The sequence below is a fragment of the Solanum stenotomum genome, chromosome 11 (assembly GCF_019186545.1).
Source record: "Solanum stenotomum isolate F172 chromosome 11, ASM1918654v1, whole genome shotgun sequence".
Taxonomy (NCBI): Eukaryota; Viridiplantae; Streptophyta; class Magnoliopsida; order Solanales; family Solanaceae; genus Solanum; species Solanum stenotomum.
In genome coordinates this window covers 7,026,523-7,037,634 of record NC_064292.1, presented here as the reverse complement: position 1 = coordinate 7,037,634, position 11,112 = coordinate 7,026,523, and positions in this window count along the sequence as shown.

The window sequence follows — 11,112 nt, the reverse complement described above, 5'->3', positions numbered from 1 at the left end:
TCATATATCATATCATTTCATATATCACATATTCATATAAAAGATAACCTTAGTCCCGCCTACGTGGTGCCATCACAAACCAAAATTTCCTTTTAATTTATTTATTTACAAAACTAGCCTTCCCCTTTCATGAAAAGTTGTGAAATTTATGAAAAATTGTGACTTTTATGAAAAGTTGCTACTTTAATGAAGAGTTGCGACTTTTATGAAAAGTTGTGATTTTTATGAAAAGTTGCGATTTTTATGAAAAATTGCGACTTTAATGAAGAATTGCGACTTTTATGAAAAGTTGTGACTTTTATGAAAGGTTGTGACCTTTCAGAAGGGTTGCAACTTTTCCAATAGTTCTAACCTTTCCGATAAGGCACAATAAATATTTGTTCACACTATCATTTGTTGCCTATAAATAGAGGGATTTCCTCTCATTTTAAAACAACAAAAATTATGAACCTTTTCTTCTTCTTCTTCACAATTAAATATTTGTGTACTTCGATCTTGTTGAGTCGCTCACTGACACCATTACTTATGTTAAATATTCTGGTATGTATTTTATAGTCATTTATTTATGCTTATGTTATTAAGTATAAATGATAAGATGTAATATATTACATTTTCCTTTAGATTGATAATGTTTGTTACTACGTAATCTTGTATGTAAGATAATGTAGTGTTTTAGTTTTAATAATTGTTAGGTTTTAAGTATTATTTTATAAATTCCATGAAATTAAATTCTCGCGTGAAGCGCAGGTAATTTTACTAGTGTTCAAATATATGAAGGTAACGTGAAGTAGTCTAAATTTATTTGTTTTTGTTTAGGATTTCTCATGTGCAGCAGATATATGCTTCTGAATATTTTCTTAAAAAATATTGAACTTCTCATGATTAAGAGAATTTCAAGAGTTTTTTTGTTGATGCTCAAGACGTAAGAATGACTTTATTTACAATGTTATTTATGTGATTGAGATTTTCAGAAATGACGTCGTGTTGAAGGGTGTATTAGTTTAATTTCTATTTTGATTTAATTACTAATTTTTTTGACAGAAACAGTTTTATTATATGCAAATCTTTATATATAGATATATGTGTGTAAGTGTTTTTATTTAAATTAAAGTATTATATTTGTCATGAAAGTATCATCACGTTAACAAGATCTTCTTAGTTCAAAATATATCATTTTTAAATGTTATGATTTCTTCTTTTTTTCTCTAAAAAAAATTCATAGCAAATATGATAATATGTGAATCGTTTAAAACTTATCATTTGCAAAATAAATTTTATATTAAGTAATATGGAATAAACGTGGAATACACAGAAAGCTATGAAGTGCAAAGTTGGATTACTATTTCCCCCTACACAAAATTAAAATCTAATTAACTATCTAAATAAATAATATAAATTAGAAGTCCTAATTATTTATTTCAATGCGGAGTTGATAAGAAATTTAGCAATTGCACTTTAATTCTTTAGTTATGGCATTATAAATTCTCTTACTTATTATAAATTATTCCAAATGTTATTCACACCCTTTTACATTCTTTAGTTATAGCATTATGACTTTTGTTAGTTATTACATTAATTGTTTCTATCTTCATCTTTCCGTATATTATCTTTTTGCTCAATAACTTTTCACATTCTTATACCACCCCTGTTGTTATTGACCATTGAACGAATCATGCCTGATTATATAAAATGAAAAGTATTTACAAGGATATGAACAATATATTTGTTGGGTGTAAGGTAAACAAGTGATTATATATGTGATTTAATAGATTGAATCAATTTTTATGTTAAATTTTTAGTTTATCAATGAAAAAATTGGAAACTCAAAGAACTATCTTTGATTTATCTACAAATTCAATCTAAAGTCTATAAAAAATAATTTAAATACTTTTAACGGAGAAAGTAAAGTGTTGGTGGCAAGAGATTTCAATCATATGGAACACTAGGGTGAAAATAGCATGAACATGTATTGTCGTCTTCCTTCTTCATTGGCTATGAATTGTTCCATATATTATTTCTTTCTTATATTTCTATCGAGTATGCAATTCTTTAAGTATAAATTTCCTATTATTTTTTTGTTCATTTTAATTTGAGAAAATTTTACGTCACAAGATACACTCCATGCTAGCTATATAAAAATAGACAAGAAAATAGTGATTGATCATAAAACAATCTTAAGTCAAATTAAAGACTCTATAAATAATACTTTAAATTTGTTTCATCTATTAATTTTTTATATTGAAAAAATTTAATAATTTATATCACGATACAACTTCTATAAGATACTAGATACTTTTATTAGGCAAAAACTATATGATATGTATGCGGCAGGATAGAAAAGAAGACAACACTTCTGCAAAGAAAAGGTAGAAATGTATGCGGCAGGAAAGAGAAGAAGACAACACTTCTCCAAAGAAAAGGTAGATACTTAAAAAAATGAAATATTTTTCACCATAAGTGATGTTGTTGATATATTAACATGAAATTATAAAACAAAGAATTGGTCAAGCTAAATATTTGACAACACTCAAACCTCTTTACTTAACAATCATTTGTTATAACAACATTTCACTGTAACAACCTAATTTTCTTTAGAACTAATTTTTGATGTTATATTTTTTCTCCCTATAACATTCTACTTATAACAGTGTAGACATTCACTATAAAAGTAAAATGTTCATAAAATTGCAAGTCTATGAAAATCTTACTCAAATATCAATCGAGTAATAATATTTTGTAAAAGATATATTAAGTATAAAGATAAAATATTGAAATATTTATGGCAATCGTTATTAGTGTCATGCACATAATAAAATTCAAGTATGAATATTTAAGAGAAAAATTGTACTTAAATGACGTCCATTATTTAAGGTCATAACCTCAAGAGGAAAGACTATTGGTGACCTTTTTGATACTGTGATTTTTTTCTTTTTTGTTGGTTCAATTTGTTTACGAAATTGAGTAAAGAAAAAAACCAATACTACTAAAAAAATGTCACTATCTCCCCATATTTAAATTTTGAATGCTTTTGAAATATTTCAATGATATCTGGTCATTTTGTTTTCAAAAAATAATTAAATCTATGATAATATGTATTAATCATTTAAAAGCACTTGTTCAATGTTTTTTCAATTATAATTATTTACTAAAAAGCTTTAATTTAGTAATATTAATTCTATTTTACAACATCATATACTATATGATATAATACACGTGCAACGCACGTGCCGTGAGACTAGTTTCAACAATAAATAAGAAGACACATAATTTTACTCATAAATCGCATTCTCATTCTCAGCTCTTTCTAGTTAGTTATCTAAGAAGGGTTTTTTTCAAGTTTTCAATGACATTACTTTTTTAAAAAGATAAAATATTTATCTTTTTTGATATTATAAAAGTAATAAATTAATTAAATAAATATATTTTAAAATATTATAAAAATAAAATTAAACGGAGGGGGTAATATAGTAATTTCAACAATAAATAAGAAGACGCATAATTTTACTCATAAATCACATTCGCTGAATGTGTTTCATGCCTTTCGTTCTCAACACTTTTTATTTAGGTATCTGAGAAAGGATTTTCAGGTTTTCAACGACATGACTTTTTTTAAAGATGAAATAATAATCTTTTCTTGATATTAGAAAAGTAGTTAATGAAATAAATAAATATATTTTAAAAATAGTTGACAAATAAAATTAAACAGATGGAGTAATATAGTAATTTCAACAATAAATAAGAAAACACATAATTTTACTCATAAATCGCATTCGTTGAATGCGTTTTATTCCTTTCATTCTCAGCGTTTTCTATTTAGGTATCTCAGAAGAGTTTTTCAAGGTTTCAACGACATGACATTTTTTTAAAAGATAAAATATTTAATTTTTATTGGTATTATAAAAGTAATAAATGAAAAAAATTAAAATGTTTTTAAAATATTGGAAAAAATAAAATTGATCGGAAGTGGTAATATAATAATTTCAACAATAAATAAGAAGACGCATAATTTTACACATAAATCGCATTCACCGAATTCATTTTATGTCTTTCCTTCTTAGTGCTTTCTATTTAGGTATCTGAGAAGAGTTTTTTAAGTTTTCAACGACATTACTTTTTTTAAAGATGAAATATTTATCTTTTCTTGATATTAAAATAGTAATAAATGAAATAAATAAATATATTTTTAAAAAGTTGACAAATAAAATTAAATGGATGGAGTAATATAGTAATTTCAATAATAAATAAGAAGAGGCAAAATTTTACTCATAAATCACATTCGCTGAATGTGTGTTATGTCTTTCATTCTTAGCGCTTTCTATTTAGGTATCTCAGAAGGATTTTTCAAGTTTCAACGACATGACATTTTTTAAAAGATAAAATATTTATTTTTCTTGATATTATAAAAGTAATAAATGAAACAAATAAAATATTTTTAAAATATTGGAAAAAATAAAATTGATCGGAAGTGATAATATAGTAATTTCAACAATAAATAAAAAGAGGCAGAATTTTACTCATAAATCACATTCGCTGAATGTGTTTTATGTCTTTCATTCTTAGTGCTTTCTATTTAGGTATCTCAGAAGGATTTTTCAAGTTTCAACGACATGACATTTTTTAAAAAGATCAAATATTTTTTTTTCTTGATATTATAAAAGTAATAAATGAATAAAATAAAATATTTTTAAAATATTGGAAAAAATAAAATTGATCGGAAGTGGTAATATAGTAATTTCAACAATAAATAAGAAGACACATAATTTTACACATAAATCGCATTCACCGAATTCGTTTTATGCATTTCCTTCTCAGCGCTTTCTATTTAGGTATTTGAGAAGAGTTTTTTAAGTTTTCAACGACATGACTTTTTTTTAAAAATGAAATATTTATCTTTTCTTGATATTAGAATAGTAATAAATGAAATAAATAAATATATTTTAAAAAAGTTGACAAATAAAATTAAATGAATGGGGTAATATAGTAATTTCAAATAATAAATAAGAAGACGCAGAATTTTACTCATAAATTACATTCGTTGAATGAGTTTTATGCCTTTCATTCTCAGCGCTTTCTATTTAGGAATATCTGAATGATTTTTCAAGTTTTCAACGACATGAACTTTTTTTAAAAGATAAAATAATTATCTTTTCTTGATATTATAAAAGTAATAAATGAAATCAATAAATATATTTTAATAATAGTGGACAAATAAAATTAAACAGCAAAAGGTAATATAGTAATTTTAACAATAAATAAGAAGACACATAATTTTACTCATAAATCGCATTCGCTGAATGCGTTTTATGCCTTTCATTCTCAGCACTTTCTATTTAGATATCTGAAAAGGATTTTTCAAGATTTCAACGACATGACCTTTTTTTAAAAGATGAAATATTTATCTTTTTTTGATATTACAAAAGTAATAAATGAAATAAATAAATAAATTGCAAAAATAGTGGACAAATAAAATTAAACGGAAGAGTTAATATAGTAATTTCAACAATAAATAAGAAGACGCATAATTTTACTTATAAATGCGCTAAATGCGTTTTATGCCTTTCATTCTCAGCGTTTTCTATTTAGGTATCTGAGAAAGGATTTTCAAGTTTTCAACGACATGAATTTTTTTAAAAAGATGAAATAATTATCTTTTCTTGATATTAGAAAAGTAGTAAATGAAATAAATAAATATATTTTAGAAATATTTAACAAATAAAATTAAACAGATGGGGTAATATAGTAATTTCAACAATAAATAAGAATACACAAAATTTTACTCATAAATCACATTCTCTAATTGAGTTTTATGTCTTTCATTCTTAGTACTTTCTAGTTAGGTATTTGAGAAGAGTTTTTCAAGTTTTCAACGAAATGACATTTTTTTAAAAGATGAAATATTTATCTTTTCTTGATATTACAAAAGTAATAAACGAAATAAATAAATATATTTGAAAAATAGTGGACAAATTAAATTAAACAGAACGGATAATATAGTAATTTCAACAATAAATTAGAAGACACGTAATTTTAGTCATAAATCGCATTCGTTGTATGCGTTTTGTACCTTTCATTCTCAGCTCTTTCTATTAGGTATCTGAGAAGGATTTTCAAGTTTTCAACGACATGACTATTTTTAAAAGTTAAAATAATTTTTTTTTGATATTATAAAAGTAATAAATGAAATTATTAAATATATTTTAAAAATAGTAGACAAATAAAATTAAATGGAAGTGGTAGAATAGTAATTTCAACAATAAATAAGAAGACACATAATTTTACTCATAAATCGTATTCGCTGAATGCGTTTTATGCCTTTCATTCTCAACACTTTCTATTTAGGTATTTGAGAATAGTTTTTCAAGTTTTCAACGACATGATCTTTTTTTAAAAGATGAAATATTTATCTTTTCTTGATATTATAGAAGTAATAAATGAAATAAATAAATATATTTGAAAAATAGTGGACAAATAAAATTAAACATAAGGGATAATATAGTTATTTCAACAATAAATAAGAAGACACATAATTTTAGTCATAAATCACATTCATTAAATGCATTTTATGTCTTTCATTCTCAGCGCTTTCTATTTAGGTATCTAAGAAGGATTTTTCAAGTTTTCAACGACATGATGTTTTTTTTAAAGATAAAATATTTATCTTTTCTTGATATTACAAAAATATTTAATGAAATAAATAAATATATTTTAAAAATAGTGGACAAATAAAATTAAACGGAAGGTGTAATATAGTAATTTCAACAATAAATAAAAAGACGCATAATTTTACTCATAAATTGGATTCGCTTAATGCGTTTTATGTCTTTCATTCTCAGCTATTTCTATTTAGATATCTGAGAAGAGTTTTTCAAGTTTTCAACAAATGACAGTTTTTTAAAAGATAAAATAATTATCTTTTCTTGATATTATAAAAGTAATAAATGAATTTAATAAATATATTTGAAAAATAGTCGACAAATAAAATTAAATAGAAGGGCTACTATAGTAATTTCAACAATAAATAAGAAGAGACATAATTTTACTTATAAATCATATTCGTTGAATGCATTATATATATATATATATATATATTATATTTTTTGAATGCTATGATTGCCCGCAACCGCTACAACCTTTGGCCTTCAAGTAAGCACTGGGCAAACCCCCACTATGTACCTGTAAACAACACATATGATGTAAACCGCACTAGGCAAGCTCTATGCGACATGCTTGACTAAGAAGGTGTCACGACCCGAGCCTACACCCTGGACGTGGCCGGCACTCGAAGACCATTGCTGGTCCCCAAGCGAACCCTCATCCTGGCTGACTACAAGCGGAAAACTGATTCAAGCATACAAAGCTTAAAAACTGAAATAAAAGTTCATAAAACTTAAATACAAACTTTAATTCCAAAGAAAACTCTGTATAATAAAATATATACAACTCGCCATAAAAAGGCAACCTTAGTCTTTAAAACATTCAATAAAATAAATGTTACAGACTTCTCAACTATACTGACTATCTATGAAGCCTCTAACTGATAAAGATGGAAGTCGGGACAAGACCCACGATATCCTAATAATTGATATAACTGAAAGGTAAATGAAATCCTCCGAAACCAAGGAGGCTCACCATAGCTAACTCGAACTCTCGGATGTATCAACGAAGCTCCTGTTGATGATCCTGAATACCTGTGTCTGCATCATGAAAAGATGCAGGCCAAATGGCTCAGTACGTGGAATGTACGAGCATGTAAGGGGAATTCTAAAACATAAACATAAGCTTGAAACTTGATAAAAAGGAAACATACTTGCCTGTTTTCAATCTTACTCAACTCAAGGAATACTCCAAACTACTCAAACTTACTCAACTCAGAAGTACTCAAGGATAAGATACTCAACTCAGAGATTAGATACTCAACTCAAGGATATGATATTCGACTCAAAGATATGATATTCGACTCTGGATACTCAACTCTGGATACTCAACTTTGAATACTCAACTCAATATGACTGAACTCATTTCAACATAAAGCAATTTAAAACAAGTGCAATATAAAGAAACAAACTGTTTAAAAACATGCTGTGAAATCTGTGTGTATGCAAGGATACAACATAACTCTGAAATGTATATAAAAATACAATAAACTGATGTATATAAAAATACAATAACTTCTGTGGGAGTTTCTCTAACCGACAACCATCACATAAGAGCTATAGTGATGATACAGCGATCTACCTCACGCTGCCAGCGCATCCTATACCCGGCCAAAGGTATAGGACCTGAACTGCCTAATGGATCCACTAGTCTATTTCGAAAAAGGTTCATCTAAAAAGTATGACCCTTTTCTACCCATGGTGGCTACATGGTTTATGGAGGCTGTGAGTTGTCTAAACTCTCCCCCATATCGGTGCTCAATACTACTCCCAAAAATATACTAGCTCTTATGTTTTAAAAACATACTTCTTTCTGCTGATTTGAGATAATTGCTCAAAAACTTAGCTCAAAGGCTATCTTGGAAATCTCAGTTTCCCTGCTTGCTTCATTTAGAAAGCTATTACTCTTTTCTGAAAACTAGCCCGAAGGCCCTTTGGAAATCTCAGTTTCCGTTCTTATTTAAATGTGAAAACATTTATAAACTCTTTGGGAATACTTAGTCCCCATATACTTTTGAAGAAAAAGACTTCAAACTTTACTCTTTACTCTTTACTGAACTCAAAACTTAAGTCTTAAAACAAAGTTAAAACGTTTGTAAAAGACTTCTTAAAATATGGTTCATACCGAATTATGGACATGAACTACTCAATGCAAGGTTTTCAATAACCATAGATAGAACTCAAATACTTGGAACTCAAGAACTTCAATGATATTACTAATTTCAAGAATGCTCAACTCAGAGGGTTCGTGCGGAATTATAAGCATGAACGACTCAACTCAAAGACTCAAAGATACTTCTCTTCTCAAGACTGCTCGACTTATAGGATTCATGCGGAATTATGGGCATGAACAATTCAACTCAAAGACTTTATGGGTAACATGTAATAGTCCCATGCTTAGAAATATAATCTCAAAGGGGATTAGGAACTCAATACTCAAGACTTAGAACTTGAAGATACTACTCCTCTCAAAGATACTCAACTTCTGGAGTTCATGCGGAATTTATGGGCATGAATGACTTGACTCGTAGGTCTACATAACATTATAAAACTCATGTATGTGACTCTTCTCATTTTCTGACTTACTTCCTCAAAACTTAGTTCAAATCGATAGTTGATCTCAAAGGATTCACAATTGAACTCGAAGGCTTCCTTGAACTCTACTCTTAACTCTCTCTTGAATTTGAATTATGAATTCAAGAGTTATGATTCATGATATGAAGGATCTCAATAACAATATAGCTATTCGATAATTAGGAATAGAACTTTTAAAAGAAACATGAATTCAAGAACTCTAAATTAACTTATCTTAAGAATACTCAAATATAGGGAAAGTATCCTAGATTTCTCTTTTACTGATCTGAAAGTAGATGTAGGGTGTGAGGATGAACTAGTCCAACACTATGATAGCCTTACATACCTAGAAGAACAAGATTCTTGAAGAATCTTGAAGAATCTTTAAGAAGAACTTGATTAGAAGCCTTGAAACCCTAGCTTGAAGGTAAACAATCAAGAAAACCTTTCTTGAGATTCTTGAATTAGTTTCTTGAAATTTCTATGGCCAATAATTATGATTTTCATTAGTGAAGTTGAAAATCTGATTGTTTTGAGTCTTTTTATTAGTCAAGATATTCGTTGATGGTTTTCTTGGAGGTAAAAAGACAAAAACGATTATTTTCAATATATTCCCGTCGGCTAATACGTAACAGCACTGTATAGGTTACTAAAATAGTCATAACTTTTAACTCAGCTATTGGATTGACGTGAAATTGGTGGGATTGGAAAGTAGATTCAATTACCTTTAATTGGATAGGTTATGGCTCACGTAACTCTTAATATTCTAAGAGATATGGTCGTTTAAAGTTGACCCAAGCAGAATCTTACAATGAAACTTCAAGAACACTTATCAAGAACTCATCAAGAACTCTAATCTTTAAATTTCAAGAACGAAATTACGCTGAATAAATCATGATTGGCGTGTGGGTGAAAGAACCCAACACTATGGAAGCTTACATACCTCTTAGGGATCAAACCCATGGCGACAATCCGCAACAAGATGCAAGAATCTCGACGAACGCTTTCATCCTTTCTCTTTTTTCCTCTTTTCTCTTCTTGAATTCTCAACTAAAACCCTAGGTGTATTTTAGGATTATAAAACTGAACCTAATAGGATTAGACCCTTAAAATATTACTAAAAACGAAATAAATCTGATTGGGTAAGGAAAAGACCAAACTACCCCTCTAAAACCCGGTTTTGACTTTCCTTAACTGGACAGCCTAACTTCAAAAGGCCATAGCTCACTCATCCAAGCTCGAAACTTATCAAACTCAGCGGCGTTGGAAAGATAATTCAAAGATGTTTCCTACGGTATCTGGTAGAACGCCTAAATCATCCTGAGCTAGGAGTTATGGTCGTTTGAAGTTAACCCAAAACTCATACTTAGCTTAACTTGTAAAATTTCAGATTTTTGCTATTTCCAATTTAATTCTTTTTGGAACTCAAGGTGCTACATCTAGTGACCTTAACACTAAAAAAATTTTAATTCCTCGGTAAAATCTCACTCACTACGATGAACGGTTCGAGTCTTAGTTCAAAAAAAATTCTGGGGTATTACAGAAGGTATTGAGAGGAGATCAATCCCGGGTCATCCATGTGAGTAACCACCCTCTAAACAAATTGAGTCATTGCGAAGGACGATGAAAATTAGAGAAAATGATCAAAAGGGTCCTTAATGTATGTGGGTTGCTTTATTGTGGTCCTTAATCGATTTCACATGATCCATATAAACCTTAATGTATTATAAAAAGTGATCAGTTTGGTCTTTTGCGCTAACTGTAACAGATTCATTAAAAATTTCTGTTAAATTTAACCTTGCCCCAAGTACAACTCAAGCTTTCCCTTTCCCCGAGCTTGTGCGTTTTTTTTTTTTTTTTTTTGCTTCATCCATCGGAAGGAAAC